Source organism: Hibiscus syriacus, unplaced genomic scaffold, assembly GCF_006381635.1.
Source record: "Hibiscus syriacus cultivar Baekdansim isolate YM2019G1 unplaced genomic scaffold, ASM638163v2 tig00116958_pilon, whole genome shotgun sequence".
NCBI lineage: Eukaryota > Viridiplantae > Streptophyta > Magnoliopsida > Malvales > Malvaceae > Hibiscus > Hibiscus syriacus.
In genome coordinates this window covers 196,591-214,619 of record NW_024063484.1, presented here as the reverse complement: position 1 = coordinate 214,619, position 18,029 = coordinate 196,591, and the positions used below count along the sequence as shown (strand labels likewise).

Sequence of the window (18,029 nt, the reverse complement as noted above, 5' to 3'; positions counted from 1 at the left end):
CAGAGTAGGTTGAGAAATTTTTATATCATTCTATTTAGGATAAACTACACTTATAGTCACTAATGTTTGAATACTCTTCTGATTTCATCACTAAAGTTTAAAAAGTAATGGAATGATCACTAATATTATCGTTTTATCACAAATTAATCACTTAGACCATCTCCAGCACATCGCTATAGTAGATAAATTCTCCACTTTAGAGATGAATTTCAACTCCAGTCTATCTCTACTTTCAATGCTAGAGTAGAGAAAAGCTACAGTGATACTCTACATCTAGAGTTGCACTGTAGTTGCGCTACATATTATTTTTTTTGTTATTTTTATGATTTTTTTTTATTTTCTTTTGTTATTTTCTTTTTCTTTTCCATTTCTTTGTTACATTATTTTCCCTTATTCTATCTTTTATGTTTTTTATTGTAATTTATACACAATACAATAAAAACTAAACATAATATAATAAATTCAAGTATATTAAATTGCAAGATAGATAAAAAATATATTGAAATTAGATAAATAAACATACTAATTTTTTTAAACATAAAAACATACTAATTATCATTATGAATTGTAATTTTCTTATTTATTTGTATTTTTGCAATGCTATTTATGAATTTTTATTTATGTTTTTATCTTGATATTTATTATAAATGTATATGTTTTATTTTATATTTACAAAATCAATATTATAATAGTTAAATATTGTGAATAAAGTAAAGTTGGTGGTAATATAAAGATAATGCTGAAGATAAATTATTGTTTCATTTTTAGAGTAGAGATAAAAGATGTTGTAGAGTAAAGATGAGGGCTGGAGGCTTTAGACGTTAATAGTTGTTAGTTGAGTCACTACATTATGATGTGATAGTTAGGAAAGTTAACTTAGTACCCTTTGACCATGTTGGTCATAATTGGACCGGTATTTTAACTCACTTTTGATACAAACAAATTATAAGTTTATCTTCTTAAAAGGATAATTTTTTTAATGAGATTTTGATGGTTAATGAATTCTTCTTTAACCTCCATTTTTCGTACAATTAACCATTTTCTCTTTCTTTTTACCATCAACTAAACCTCAAAAAATCCATTAATTTACTTCTTTTACACTATACGTTTTTTATTGTGTTTCGAATAAATATCAATTGGGTAAAGTATAGTAATGATCACTGGATTTTTCTAAAACTCTCATTTAGGTCCCCCAACTTTTAAAACTTGCAATGCAGTCCTCTAACATTTAGTCTATTTGTAATATGGCTCCCGCCGTTACACCACCGTTAGTACGTTTGCAATATGGTCACTGAACTTTTCAGGCGCTTGCATTTAGGTCTTCTAACTTTTAAAACTTGCAACACAATCCTCAATTTCATTTTAAACCCCAAATTCCTTTTCGATATCGAATTTCCTTTTTTGCTTCTCTCTTCTCATTTACAGCGTAACTTTTCAGTCGGGGATGCATGGGAAATTCTAATATAACTTTGAATTATGTGGAGGTGTTGACTTGAATAAGGGTCAATTGAGAGAATATCAGATCAATGGACTATCGGGACCATCAATGATTCAAGGTGTAATGTTAGATACAGGTTATCTTAGGTAAAGCATAGATGTTCGATGAAATGTTTGTTAGAAAAAAATGGGGTTAGAAATGTAGAGTTGACAAATACTACTGAGATGAACTAAGTATAATTGTTGAAAGTCTCCAACAAAGCTGGAATTATTTTGTATAAATAGCATATAATAACTTCTTCGTTTGATCATTGTGGTTAAAGATATTCCAACAGATGATCAAATATAATGAAATCCCAAACAGCGCATTCACCTCTCAGTCTATTTCGCTCACATGCACTCTCGTTTGGTTTTTGTTATTCAATTTTCCGCCATGTAAAATTGTAAACCCAAGCAGTGCTCTGTCTTTCAGCTTTTATTTACAAAGAAAAAATAGAGGAAGAATTACTGGAACGCAACACTGATTGTGTTTATTTCTTAGCCTCTCCCCTCAATTGCAATAATGTAATTATTTTCTCTTTTGGGCTATCCGGAAGTAAACTTTTCATCTTTTGCACTTTCCCATTTTCAGCTCGCATTATGTGTTTTTGTTGAAATTTTTATGTTTCTGGAACTACATGTCAATGATTTGGATATTCAGTGTTAATTTTGAACCAAAACCATATAATTTTCTTTCTTTCTTCTTAATCAAAACTTTTAGTACTCATTGTGAAAAATATTCAATCTATCAGAATATATGTGAAAGATAATATATATGAAAGAGGATCTTAGGCTAATTTTTTTTAATCTTTTGTTTGGTTTCTCTTTAAATTAGGGAATTGGTTGTGAGTATCGACATAGTGAAATCACCATGCTAAATCCGAGAGACTGTTGGTACCAGTTTACTGGAATTGTATTGATTCGACCTATGGTTTTCGGCGTCCTGTGAGCTCGTATTCTTTTTAATAAGTTCATGTTGATTATGGGACTGATATATCATGAACGAATTGGATTTTTTTACATGTTTTGAAAATTTTATAGTTGAATTGTATTGAATTATAGCTTTAGAAGACAATTATGCATGCACACAACTCGCAAGGCATCATGACAGGGTAGTATATTTGGAGCAGCTACTTAACCATGTCATGATGCTTTTCGAGTTGCGAAAGAGACTGAGAGGTCAATGCGCTATTTGTGATTTCATTATATTTGATCATCTGTTGGAAAATCTTTAACCACAATGATGAAACGAAGAAATTATTATATGCCATTTATACAAAATAATTCAAGTTTTGTTGGTGACTTTCAACACTGATACTTAGTTCATCTTAGTGGTATTTGTCAACTCTGCATTTCTAACCTCATTTTTTTCTCACAAGCATTTCATCGAATATTTATGCTTCACCTGAGATGACATGTATCTAACATTACACCTTGAATCGTTGATGGTCCCGATAGTCCCTTGGCCGGGTCTTCTCTCAATGGACCCTTATTCGAGTTAACACCTCTACATAATTCAAAGTTATATTAGAATTTCCCATGCATCTCCAACTGAAAAGTTACACTGGAAATAAGAAGAGAGAAGCGAAAAAGGAAATTCGAGATCGAAAAGGAATTTGGGGTTTAGAATGAAATTGAGGATTATGTTGCAAGTTTTAAAATTAGGAGACCTAAATGCAAGCATCTGAAAAGTTAAGTGACCATATTGCAAACGTACTAACGGTAGTGTAACGGAGGGGACCATATTGCAAACGGACTAACGGTAGTGTAACGGAGGGGACCATATTGCAAACGGACTAAATATTGGAGGATTGTATTACAAGTTTTAAAAGTTTGAGAACATAAATGAAAGCTTTAAAAAAGTTCAATGACCATTATATACTTTGCCCATATCAATTACATACAAGACAGTGACGGTTTCAGCTTCAAATAAATCAAACCAAACAAATTTTAAAATAACTCTCTTGAAAGTTCTTCGATTTCTCATCCCAAAAGGAAAACCGATTAATTCCCCCCAAACCCCCAAAGACATTTCAAAATATCCTTTCTTCAAAATTGTCAAATTCGCTCAAACTCTCCCTCAATCCAATTCAAAACACTTCATTTCTCTATATTGAATTTGATGATCTAGGGTTTTCAATTTTCTGCTTTGATCGTCATTCAAAAAGCCGGAATTTCATTGTTTTGGGAATAAGAAATAAAAAAGAATCATGGAAATGGAGATTGTTGGTGATGTGGCATCTCTTGACCCTGAGTTGCTTCAGCTCCCTGACCTTTCTCCTTCAGCTATCAAATCTTATCCTTCCCTCGCCGAACAACTCTTTTCTCTTTGGCTTTCCCTTCCCGAAACTGGTCGCCTGGTAAGGTTTTCACATTTATCGAATAATATTCCTTTTGGCTGGTGGCGCTCCAGCTATCGAGTATTGCCTTGGGTTACAGGCATATAAGTTGCGAATGAGTGATTGAGGGCATGGTCTTGGTTCTCACCATGCTAGGAGGACATACTCTTCGAGCTATTGGAGCTTGATGGCTGGTCCTCAGGACCCTCGTGCGAGCTAGATGGGTTCTTGAGGACCTCTAGCAGGAATGAGTGCCCATAGCGTAATGGGAGTGGGTGTCCCTCGAGATGATGCGTTTAGATGTGAATGTCCGGTCGAGTCATGAAAGGCTCTAGATGAGAATTGGATTGTCCATGGCAAAGATGTTTTCTTGTTCCTATATATGATGTTTTTTTTTTGTTTTATCTATTTAGGTTAAGAATCTGCTTGCTGATGTGAAAACGGGGACTTCGTCTTTGAATGCCACCGGGAATTCCATGATTATTAACGTTTCTACAAATAACTTGTTGCCTTCCATGTTTTCTACTGCAAGTACTCCTCCACTGTCACCTCGAAGTATTTCGGGTTCTCCTCGTGTTTTCAAACAACGGTCTGGCCCTTCTTCTTTAGGTTCGCCACTTAAAATAGTTAGTGAGCCAGTCCGCGAAGTCATACCGCAGGTATAGTTTGAAACTTTGTGGCATTAGCTGATAAATTTGGGAATGCTTTTGTTGAATTAAATTCTTGCTGATAATGGAATTCTAAGAGGAAAATGATGTTGGTTTTTGCAGTTTTATTTTAAAAATGGTCGTCCACCTCCAAATGAATTGAAAGAGCAGTGCTTGTTTGCGATTGATAAGCACTTTTATGGTCATTTGGGATTGCAAATTCATGGTGAAGAAAACACTCATGGTTTTTAGTCAGAATTGACTTTTATAATTTTTTTTGGTTATTGCTGATGTTGTTAAATGTTTTTGTTTTGCATTACAGAGTTTAAGGCGGTAACAAAAGACATTTGCAAGTTACCATCTTTTTTCTCCACCACTCTGTTTAGAAAAATTGATATCAACGGAAGTGGTATTATTACCAGGTATGTTTCAGTTATCTTTTTAAATAATAGTTTCCTGATATGCGTATCTTCTAATTTTGAAGATGCTTTTATAGGACTAGGACTACTGATTCATAGATAGATGGTAATAGATGAAGTACATGCTACAGAAATGCTATTAACCTTAGCGGACTGTGGCTGCAACACTTAAATCCAAAAGGATTTTGTTGTGGTTGCATTCTTCATTTTAATTAGGGTCCCTTGCTCTCGAATCAGAAATAGACTGATTAGTTGTGATATATTATCACTGATTGGTAGTGATACATGATCCTTGACTATATAGGCATCTCTTTGGTTTGTTTATCTTTTTTGGTTAGTTCATTGACTGTACAATAAAAAGGCTTTGATTGGTAGCTAAGGGAAGGGTTGAGTGGCAGTGGTGTCCTATTTATAGGAAATTCCCAAGATGGGTTTTGCTTGACTTTGTGCTGAAGTTTTGATATTACATTGTCTGAGTGGAATTTCAGAAATTAAGTGTTTCATAGTACTATTGATTATGGTTTAGGATGGTTAGTAATGGTGCTTGTTTTGTTGTCTATGCTTAAAAGTTTGAAAAGATTTTGATGGTGAGCAACCATATGATCCTCATATAAACTTGCAGATTATAGTATTTATCTTTTAGACCCTTGTCATATTATGTAAACTTCCTATGCAATAATTTTTTATCCATGAAACATATTTAGTTATGACTGATCTCATAACTATGAAATTATAATGTCTTGGGTTATTTAACTTATGCTTTAAAAATAAACAAATTATAATTTGGCGTGAACTTATGTATGTTGGAATGGTTCTTAGGGATCAATTTGTCAATTATTGGATTGGAGGCAACATGGTAACAATGGATTTACCAACCCAAATCTATACAATTCTTAAGCAACCTGATTGTACGTACCTTACTCAGGTATATTCAACTATCCTCAATGCATAGTACTTGAACATCTCTAATGGACAACTCGTACCAGGTAAGAAAGCAATGTGATTTTATTGTTGTGCATACATGCAGTGGCAGAACTAGACATTTTACTTTGGGGGAGCCAATTATCAAAAGTAATTTTAATAGTAACTATATTTTTCAAACCACATATGTTTGTATGTGACTTCATGGAGCAAATATAGATATATAAAAACTATAAAATGAAGGAAGATGAAAAGTGCCGAGATTTGACAAATAAATAATAATAATAATATTTTAAAAAATAAGTTACAGGCTTATTGTTTAAATGTTTTGTGCTCTTCTTTGGGCTTTGTATTGGCTTAAAGTTTGTAATGGTGTTACTAGGGTGGTTAACAGGTCAGCCAAGTAGAGGCTGTTGTCTTAGCTAAGTTGGATTAGGTTAAGTTAGTTTGTTGTATATGGTTGTTTATGGGTGTTTTGTGGTTTTCTGTTTTTGATGGGGGTGTTTTTTCTGGATGTATCTTATGTTATTCCAAGTTGAATGAAAACCTAAGGCACTCTTTTCCTCCTTCCACTGATTAAGGAGCTTTCTCACAAGCTCCATTAATCAAAAAGGGGTTTTTTAACTAGGCCTTCAATTCTTATAAAAAAGAAGAAGTTGAAATTCACATATTTGTGATTTATATTTATAACAGTTTAATTTGTATATATAAAAATTATGTTTTGAAAACATTAATTTAATTCAATTTATAAATACATATAAATTTATATTAATGTGAAATTTTAACAATTTGAAGTGGAGAAAACTATGAATATTCTTAGAAGGGAAGGGAATTTCAAAAATAAAGAAATATTTAGAATGAAAAGAGGAGAAATTTTGTTCGTAATGCTTGCTTTAAAAATAAAAAAAAATCAGCCTGTTTTTCTAGGCTGATAATTACAAAAGTAGAATTTAACTAGGTATCTTTTTTTTTAACCTTTATATCCTGAGAAAACTCATCTTATCTTCTAAACAGATAAAACCTAATCCTAAGTAAATTATAACTCTGGATTTAGGATGAGCAAAATCTCCTTTTCTAGTACTTTAAATCTCAACAGCTTTTCATACTCCCCTTCAAGATGGGTGTATATGTTGTACAAACCGAACTTGGGCTTGAGTTCATCAGAGCTTGTTCTTGGAGGGGCCTTGGTAAGAATATCTGCAAGCTGTTGTTGAGTAGGAATATAGTTTAGTTTCACAATTGTAGTGTTGATTTTTCCTAAAATAAACGTCTGTCAATCTCTATATGTTTTGTCCGATCATGATGAACACGATTTTTAGCAATACTTATGGTTGATTGAATGTCATTTGTATCTTGAAGTGATCCTTTAAACCAACCTTTAATTCTTTTAAGTAATTGAATCTATATTCCTTCACAATTTCCTAAAGCAAGTGCTTAAAATTCAGCCTCCACGCAACTTCTTGAGACTACACTGTATTTTGCTTCTTCATGTGACTAGATTACCCCAAACAATAGAGCAATAACCACTTGTATCTCCCCTTTAAGTTAATTCTCTAGCCCAACTTTTAGGTGTTCTTTACGTGGATCGTTCATATGTTGGCTGATAATTTATCTCATAAGATTGAGTGAGCCCTTTGGCATCAGTCTTGTTTTAAACCTTTCAATGCTTTCATCTGCCTTGTATTTGACTATGAAAATTGATTTGCATCCTACTATTTTCTTCCCATGTGGTAGTTCTGTGAAAGTCCAAGGCTTTAATTTCTTCTTCAACTGTCTTTTTCCATGCTGGAAATTTCAAGGCTTCCTGAATCGATTTTGAAATCCAAATACTATCAAGTTATGTAGTGAAAATCTGTGTGACGGCTTAAATTTTCCATATGCTACATATCTTTCAAAAGGATGATTAATACATTTTTGAACTCTTTTTTTAGCAATGGGCATTTTGGAGTTATCAACAAAAGGAATAAGTGAATCATTGGATTAGGATTTTATACTTGTGTCCATTTTTGAGGCTTGAGGTTGCAGTTCAGGTTCTTGGCAGTTGTTGACTTGTGTGATACCCTCTAGGTTTGTAGTAGGTCTTCCCCTTCTATTATAGACGCACGGTTCTTAATTGATGTCAAGTTGAGTGAGGGGTGGTGTTTTGGTTTGAGGAGTTAAACAATGTGAGATTTCTAGTATTGAATATGATGGATTTTTTTGGTTGAGTAGTTTTTGTTCTGAAGAGGAAAGAAGAATATATCTGTACTGAGTGTTTTGAAGGTTGTCTCAAAGATGAAATTCCTTAATTGAAAAAATAGGGTTGATGTTAAAAAAGTTGGCATCCATGGAACTGTATAGTTTATGAGTGACAAGATAGTAGCAATTGTATCCTTTTTTATTAGAGGAATACCTTAGGAATACACATTTTATGGATTTTAGATCAAGTTTGGTGCGACAATTTTGGTGTATGTGAACATAGGTGGTTCAACCAAAAATATTAAGGGAAAGATCAGAAGAAGAGGACTTAACATGGAGAAATTTTTGGAGGACTTCATGAGGTTTTTGGAATTTCCACTCCACTAGACATCCTATTTATTATGTATGTAGCAGTCAGAATGTCTTCCCTTAGAAATGTTTATGTTCATTATGAGTTAACACTAGAGACCTGACTACTTATAAATGTCAGCCTTTTATTTTAGCTACCTCGTTTTGTTGGGTGTACTGATACAAGAACTCACACGACATGAATATTTCCTTTCTTTGAAGTATGACCCCAAAGTATTTGTAAAATACTCACTTCTATTGCCGGTTTTTAGGATTTGGTTGTGGCATTGAAATTAGGCATGAATCATAGTGTAAAAGGATTTTAATATACTTTCTGTTTTAGATTTGTCTTTCATGAAAAAGGTCCAGGTAGTTCTATCATGATCATCAATAAATGATATAAACCAATGAGCTCCATTAATGTTTTTGGCACGGGATGGTCCCCAAAGGTCACTCTGTATTATGGAAAATGGATGAGAATATGTGTATTTGATGCTAGGATATACATGGCGAGGTTGTTTGGCAAGTTGACAAATTTCAGAGGAAAAGGTCTTTGGTTTTTTATTACTAAACAGGCGAGGAAATAGTTTTGCGAGAATCAAAGTTTGGATGACCAAGATGAAAATGTCATAACATAATTGGATCTAGAACAATATAATTAAGAGAAGTTGTAGGAACAAAGTTGATTACACGACTTGAATGAACTTTTCCGTATAGAGGAGAGTTCCCTTTCAGCAAGTAAAAACCATCACACAATTCAAAAATGCCAATCAATCTCCCTAAAGTCACTAGCTGAAATTCACAAAAGTTGGAATAGAATTTAGTGACACAGTTCAATTCACTAGATAATTTATTAACAGAAATCAAATTGCAAGCCAATTTGGGAACATAAGGGATGGATAATAGAAGAAGGTCATTTGTTAATTGATCTGATCCAATCTCTTCCACTTTAGTGATTGATCCGTCGGTTGTTCGAATAGTGGCGAGATTAGGTTGTGGGTTGTATTAGTAAAATGCACTGAGATCCCTAGTCATGTGATAGGAAGATCCACAATCAACTATCCATCTCCAGGATTTCACTCTACTGTTGTCAGCAACAAAAGGAAGTGGCTGATCTCCTAGGCATTGTGGGGTTGATGGATTCGGCCAGCATCAGTTTGTTGTCATTGAATCTGTGGTTTAGGGATAGGAGTGGTTGGACTTTCATGATTTTCTGTTGGTGATAACCTAGTTGATACCATGTGAATATTCTAAGAAGAAAGGAAGGGAATTTTGAAAAGAAAGAAATAGAGATTTCAAATGGAAAGAGGAGAAATTTTGTTTGTATTGCTTGCTTTAGAAATAAAAGACTGCTTATAGGTTGACAATTACAAAAGTAGAATTTAACAAGGTATCTCTTTCTTAACATTTATCTCCTAAGAAGATAAGATGAGTTTTCTTATCTTCTAACAAGGTTAATTCACCTATTGTCTTTTCACCTCAATTCTCGAAGGTGGTGGAGGAAGCAATGGCTACTTGGGAAGTTTGTCAGTTGTTAGGCCTTTCGTTCAAGGAAGGTAAGAAGACTTTCATAGAAAAAATTTTAAGCCTGGAAGATGGGTCTGAGTCAGCAAGGGATGGATGATTTGCAGAGTCTCACTTTTTTGTTGTTTGGAGAGTTGGGTTTTGGTTGTGGGAGTGTTGTTTTTTGATGGATAGATTAAACATTTTATCTTGGAACATTAGAGGGTTAGGGAGGAGAGAAAAATATATTGTTGTTGCAAGGCTAGTAAAGAAGGTTAGACCAGTTCTGCTTTTTATCCAAGAATCAAAGTTAGAAAAATGTCATGTATCGATTACTAGGAAGATTGGAGGAAATTTCTTAAAGGAGGTGATGGTGTCTCCAGCACAGGGGTCAAAGGGTGGTTTGATTTCTATGTGGAATGATAATGCGTTCAAAGTTACAAATAAGCATGTGCACAATAGGTTCTTGGCACTGGTGGGAAATTATATGAATCGCTTTTATTAATGTCTATGGTCCTGTTATTGAATCTGAAAAAGATGAATTTTATGGGTAGTTGTTAGATTTTGTTCGTTTGTTGGATCTACCGGTTTGTATAGGGGGCGACTTTAATGCGTATCTTGATCCGCAAGAAAAAAATGGGAAATCACAGAATTGGCATACAATTGATATTTTCAGATCTTTTGTGCATGGTATAGCAATAGAGAAGATTCTACATGGGTTAGACTAGACCGCTTCCTAATTAGTGGTAGTTTCCTAAACAATTTTCCTAAGATCTCACAGTCCCTTCTATCGAATTCTATTTCTGATCACAATCTAGTTTTGTTGGAAGATGTTAGTATCAATTGGGGCCCTAAACCTTTTAGATTTTTTAATTACCTTTTAGAGGAAAAAGGTTTTGATGGATGGGTAGAAGACTTGGTGTCTGTTGAGAAGAAGAAGAGGAATAATGGGGGGATTTTTAGGATGTTACAGGCTGCTAAAAAATAGATTAAAAGATGGCCTGGAGGTAGTCACTTTGGGTTGTCAGATTCAATTTCGATGCTTGAAGGGAAGATACATGACTTGGAAAGAAAGTCTGAATGTCGAATCTTATCTAAGGGTGAATGGGATCAGTGGGTTGACTGCAAAAAAGAGTTGTGGAGGTTGTTTAGGATCGAGGAGAGCATTTGATATCAAAAGTCCAGAAGTAGGTGGATTAAGGGTAGAGACAAAAATACTAGGTTTTTTCATCCAAGTGCTATGAGAAGGAATAGAGTAAACTCCATTCATTCATTGAAAATTGATGGAGTTTTAATTTCGGATGCGGGAAAAATAAAAGAAAGTGTGTATAATTTTTTCAAGTCTGCATACAACTCCAATTCGGCCTTGGAGGCAGAGGACTTGAATTTGGATTTTGCACAGTTAACAACATCTCAATGCGCATATTTGGAGGAGGAATTCTCGGAACAATAAATATGGCAGCAATTTCTTCTTCGGATAGTACTAAAGCTTTGGACCGGATGGTTTTACCATGGGTTTTTACAAGAAATACTGGAAAATTCTTAAGAATCAGATTATGGAGTTTTTCTCAGATTTCTATAAAGGAAAGAAGTGGGTTCATGGAGTTAATCATGCATTTATTACCTTGATTCCTAAGAAAGGTAATCCTGAGTGTATTGAAGACTATAGACCTATTAGTCTTGTGGGCAGCCTGTACAAAATTCTGTCAAAAGTTCTTTCCAAGAGACTAATATCGTGTATCGATGATATTATTAGTCTGTCACAGTTTGTTTTTATTCCGGGAAGGCAATTGTTAGATTGTGCATGTTTGGCCAACGAAGGTATTGATTCTTGGAGGAAGCAAGGACTTAAAGGGGTTGTATTTAAAGTGGATTTTAGCAGAGCCTACGACACCGTGGAGCGGTAGATTCTGCAAAAGTTAATGATAAAGATGGGATTCGGCGAGAGGTGGTGTTCTTGGATCAAACAGTGCATTTCAACGGCTTCTATCTCGGTTCTAGTGAATGGTTCTCCTACTGAAGAGTTCCTTATTGCTAAAGGTTTGAGGCAAGGTTGCAGCCTTTCTCCTCTTTTGTTTAACATGGTTGGGGAATTACTACATTTGATGCTCTCGAAAGTAGTGGACTTGGGTTTTTTTCAAGGGTTCTCTTTTGGAAACAGTCAAAACTCTTTTACTTTGTCTCACCTGCAGTTTGCAGATGATTTAATTATTTTTTGTCGAGATTCAATTACTCAGATAAAGAATGTTAAAAGAGTTTTGAGGATTTTCGGTTTATTGACGGGGCTCCAACTGAATTTAGCAAAAAGCAAGCTGTATGGGATTAATGTGGAGAGTGACATCCTTGATGTTTGGGCTAGGGATATTGGCTGCTCTGTTGATTCATTCCCGACTGTTTACTTAGGTCTACCTTTAGGGGAGAAGAACTCGGCAAAGCTTTGGGAACGGTCATTGATAATTTCAGCAAGAAATTGGCAGACTGGAAAGCTAATTCTCTATCTATGGTCGGTAGGTTAGTACTTATTAACTTGGTTTTATCTTCCCTACCTATTTTTTACCTATCAATTTTTAAGATGCCTTCCACTATTTCTCACCGGTTAAATTCCATGATGTCGATTTTTTTATGGGGTGGAGGGGATGGAAAGAAGAAAATTCACTGGGTGAGATGGGATAAAATTTGCAAACAGTTAAGTGGTGGTGGTTTTGGTGGTGTTGATTTGAATGTTTCAAACCGAGCTTTGTTGGGTAAGTGGATTTGGAAATTTGCAAATGACAAAAATTCGATTTTGAAGAAATTCTTATGTTGTAAACACAATGTCAGCTGTCAGACCATGGATATTAACAAGGTTATTTCTCAAAATGACTCTTGGATGTGGAGGGGAATTGTTAATAACTTCATTAAGGATGATACCATTGGAGGTTGTCTTAGATCTCATGCAAAGATACAAATTGGGAATGGGAAATCTATATCCTTTTGGTGTGATACATGGCTTGGGGAGTTTCCTTTGAAATTTCTTTTTCCAAGAATTTTTGCCCTTTCTACTAATAAAACGGGTAATGTTGCAGTCTTTGGGAGTTTTTATTCAACCGGATGGGAATGGTGTGTGAAGACTATGAGGAATCTTTGTGATTGGGAGGTGGAGCAGCTGGTAGAGCTGTTGGATAGGCTGAAATGTTAAACTTATTGAGTCATTGGATGATGGGTTGTTGTGGAATGGGTTGAATGTGGGGCTGTTTTCTGTTAAAGATTGCAGGAAAGCTCTTTATAATTTTAATGATGAATCTTTATTTTGGAGTAACTGTGTTTGGTTGGGCTTAGTTCCTCCTAGAGTAGAATCTTTCATTTGGCAATTGTCCCATCAAAAAGTTGTGTTAGAGTTGAATTGTTGAGAAGAGGGGTTCCTTTAGGGGAGAACATTCTCTGCCCACTTTGTAACCTGCAGGATGAATCAATCCAGCATCTTTTCATTTCATGTCGAGTTTCGTGGGAACTTTGGTATAAGATTATAGGGTACTGGGGCTTTCGGTTAGTTTTACCGCCAACCCTCCTTCGCTGCTTAGTTCTTGGGCTGATGTGAATCCTAAATCTGCTATGTGGAAGTTTATTCCGGGGCAGTCTTTTGGTCAATATGGAAGATTAGAAATGAGATCATTTTTGAGGAAAAGAAGTTGAATAGATTATCATTGTTTTTCACAGTTTGGTTAAGGTTAGCCAAATGGTATTTGGCAAAATATCCACTTATCCCTATTCAGGTGGATTCTTTAATTGCTGACCTTTCTTTGGCTGATAATCTAACAGAGTTCATAGACATGAATAGGAGGGCGATTTGTTGGAGTCCTCCTCCAGTGGATTTTTTTAAGTTGAACGTGGATGGGGCTGTTAGTACGGTTGGTATGTATGCTGGAATAGGGGGTATTCTCAGAGATTGGAATCGGGATATTCTTTTCTCTTTTTCAGAAAGTGTCGGTCCTTATCCTACAATCCTAGCAGAGCTGAAGGCTATCAAAAAAGGAATTGACCTATTTGTTTCATCACAATGGGCTTCGAAGGGCAGACTAATTATTGAAAGCGATTCAAAGATAGCAGTGGATTGGATTAAAGACCAAGCTCTTACACCTGATTTTCTGTCAAACTTTGTCAAGGAAATTGTGTCTATTGTTTCTGCTATTCAGGCTTTTGTTAGGTGGATTCCTAGATGGTGTAACTGTGAGGCCGATAAGTTAGCAAAGGAAGGAATTGGGTAATTTTTGTCGTTGCTTAGGCAGGTTTGTAAGCCTTAAGAGCAAAGTACCCTCAGGACTGTTTTTAAGTTTTATGTAGTTTGCAAGACTGTTTTTAAGCCTTATGTATCTGGTTTATTATCAATAAATCGATGCACTCTTTTCCTCCTTTCGCTAGGTGGTCCTAGCTTTAGGGCAGAGGACCACTATGAGGGAGGTTTTTAATGAGGCATCCTATTCCTATAAAAAAAAAGATAAAACCCAACCCAAGTAAATTAGAGAACTCAGAATATAGAATGAACAAAAACTCCTTTTTCTACTAGTTTAATCACGACAGCTTTACACAAACAAATTTTCAAATATTTTGAGGGTCAAATAAAACTTTTTAAAAAATTTAAGGGGCCTAATGATAACTTTTTAAAATATTTTGAGTTCCGCCACTGCTTACATGTCCCGTGATAATATTAGTAGTTGAAGCTGAAAAATTGTGGTTGCAAAGTTAATAAGTCGTGTGCGTTCTTTAAGTAATTTTGTACTTAATGCAGGATGATTTCAGACCCATTTTACATGAACTTTTGGCATCTCATCCAGGGCTGGAGTTTTTACAAAGTACTCCAGAATTTCAGGAAAGATATGGTATGACAACAATCATTTGTAAAAATGTATAGTTGTTTGAGTTTTATTCCTGTTGTCTAGAATCCACACTTCGAGCATGTCAAAGAGGCCCTAATCTCATCTGTTTATGGCTTACTGCATTTCTGTGTTTGTCTGTTAAAATGTAATGTCACTGAGTTGGACTATTTTTCCTAGCATTTGTTACTAGTCTACCTTAGCAATAGAACTATTGCAATATTACTTGGCATTCTGCAACCTGCAATATTACTGTTATGTTTGTACTGTGCTGTCAATATCAAGTTCTGTTTCTTAATGTAATATAATTGGTCTAATTATGGGTATAGGAGATTTAATCCTTCTATTTTAATTTGGAGTAATTTGGTCCCTCTAATTTTTATAATGTTATTAGTAGGTTCAAATTGATAACACTTTCAACTGCTGCTGTTAAAGTGTTGATGTGGATTTCGCTGAATCTGCTATTACTTGGCATTCTGCAACCTGCAATATTACTGTTATGTTTGTACTGTGCTGTCAATATCAAGTTCTGTTTCTTAATGTAATATAATTGGTCTAATTATGGGTATAGGAGATTTAATCCTTCTATTTTAATTTGGAGTAATTTGGTCCCTCTAATTTTTATAATGTTATTAGTAGGTTCAAATTGATAACACTTTCAACTGCTGCTGTTAAAGTGTTGATGTGGATTTCGCTGAATCTGCTATTATTAACACTGTTATCGTTAATATGTTAACACTTTAACTGAAGCAATTAGCAGTTTTATCAATTTGGACCTACTAATAACATTATAAAAGTAGAGGGACCTAAATTTTCCTAATTAGAGAGATTAAATCCCAAATTTCAACATAGCAGATGAACTAAAACTATAATTAGACCGATATGGTTCTGCTCTTACATATTTTATTTTCTTTTGTTTGTAACAGCTGAAACTGTCATATACAGAATATTTTATTATATAAATAGATCAGAAACGGTCACCTTACCCTCCGGGAGTTGAAGCGTGGGAACTTAATTGCTGCAATGCTACATGTGGATGAAGAGGAAGATATTAACAAAGTATTAAGGTAATTTAGTCGGCTAAAAGCATGCAATGAAGTTTTATATTAGAGAATTCTCATTCTGCATTTTGTTTTATATTAGAGAATTCTCATTCTGCATTTTGGTTTTTGTTCTTTATTTGATGAATTAACTATTATAATATTTTTGTTTGCAGATACTTTTCTTATGAACACTTCTATGTAATATATTGCAAGTTTTGGGAGCTTGACACAGACCATGATTTTTTTATCGACAAAGAGAACCTTATCAGATATGGCAACCATGCTCTTACCTACCGATTGTTGAAAGAATTTTTTCTCAGGTTTGAATTTTATCATTGTTTTCTATTATTTACATAAATAATTTCAGATTTCAGTCGCAAATTTTCTGCCGTATCAGTGAACAAAGAAAAGAGGTGATCTTTTCGCTCTTTCAGGTTCCAAGGAAATTTAAAAGTAGGGTTGAGGGGAAAATGAGTTATGAAGATTTTGTTTACTTTATATTATCAGAGGAGGATAAATCTTCAGAACCTGGTCTGGAGTACTGGTATACTTCCTATCCATTTCCTTAGTTGAAGCAAACAAAGACATTCTTTGCCAATGATATAATACTGGTTTTAGATGTACACTATGTTGGCAGTCCTGCTAGAAACTTATGGACTTTGTTTCCATTCTGAGCGGCAATCTTTAGACTTGGAAATCAGAGTCATTCAGTATTGTTGTTCTTCATACGTACTTGTTGATTGCCTGTTTGTGTAATTCAAATTGTTGATGGTTTGTTTATGATACTAAAGTGCTCACATGTTGCTACAGCCTTATATTGACTGATTTTTCCTTTGCATCATCTTCAGGACAAACAAATTGAAAGGATCCTAATTCATTCTTCCTTTTGACTGCTTTGAGAAATAGTTTCTGATCTGCCTGCCATGTTTGAAGAACTTAAAGTTAGCAATCTCTAATTATCGGCATGATGTTTGATAAAAAAAAATTGATGCATTTTCTGATTAGCGTCATGTAGATATTGATGACAACATTACCTGACCAGCAAGTTTTTTTAATTCAGGTTTAAATGCATTGATTTAGATGGAAATGGGTTGCTCACACCAAATGAAATGCAGTTCTTTTATGAGGAGCAGTTGCATCGGATGGAATGTATGACCCAAGAACCAGTGCTATTTGAGGACATATTATGCCAGATTTTTGACATGATTGGGCCAGAGGTCATCCCTGGATTCTCTACTGATGATTCATTTGTCTTTTGACTGCATGTAGACATGCATTAGTGCATACAACATAATTCTGCATGGCCAGTGCTAATTCATGATTGGTTGATTACAGAATGAGGGCTACATCACTCTTCGTGACTTGAAAGGCTGCAAACTATCCGGAAATGTATTCAACATTCTTTTCAACCTCAATAAGTTCATTGCTTTTGAAAGTCGAGACCCTTCCTTATTCGTCAGGTAAATGCATGTTTAACTTTGAACTTTACCATTATTTTAAGGCATAGTGACAAATTACTCCCAATGTTTGCAGAAATGATCATTTTGGTCCGTAGTTTTTTATAATATTTTAGCCTTCAATGTTTTAATTTTTATTTTATCAAAATACTCCTCGTTAGAAGGAAACAATTAGTTGACTAACATATTATTAATGTGACATTTTCATATATATACTTAATTGTTGATGATATGTGTCACATCACTCAAAATAGTTATGTGATACGCGTCACGTCACTTAAAGTGATGATGTGACATATGTCACATCATATGACATGTGAGCAATTGGGGATATGAAAATACCACATCAACATATTTTGACTGTTGACTAACAGTTCCCTTCCAATAGGGGATATGATGACCAAAAATTGAAATGTTAGGTTAAAATGGACCAAAATAAAGAATAGGGACTAAAGTGACAATTTGTGCAAATGTTGGAGAGTAATTTTATCATTATACCTTATGTTAATTGATTTTTTTTACTTCTTAAAGTGCTGATGACAAGATATATTTATATTAGGAGCGTGAAAATCCAACATTGACAGAGTGGGATCGCTTTGCTCATAGAGAATACATTAGGCTTTCCATGGAAGAAGTTGAGGAAGCATCAAATGGAAGTGGTGATATATGGGATGAATCATTTGAGGCTCCCTTTTGAAATTACTTAGGTAAGTCGAGAAAGAGGTTGTTGTTGTAAATGCATGCGAGTGAAGTTGTTTCCTTTCCATTTTTTTATTGTGAGAAAAATAATGCAGAATCAATACATTACTAGTTTCATTCTAGATGGTTCATATGGGGTGCATTTGTTA

At 34.5% G+C, this 18,029-nt stretch overlaps 1 pseudogene; it reads left to right on the top strand.

The window, feature by feature from the left end:
- Positions 1-3,532: 3,532 nt before the first annotated feature.
- LOC120189575 lies at positions 3,533-18,029 on the top strand (annotated as a pseudogene).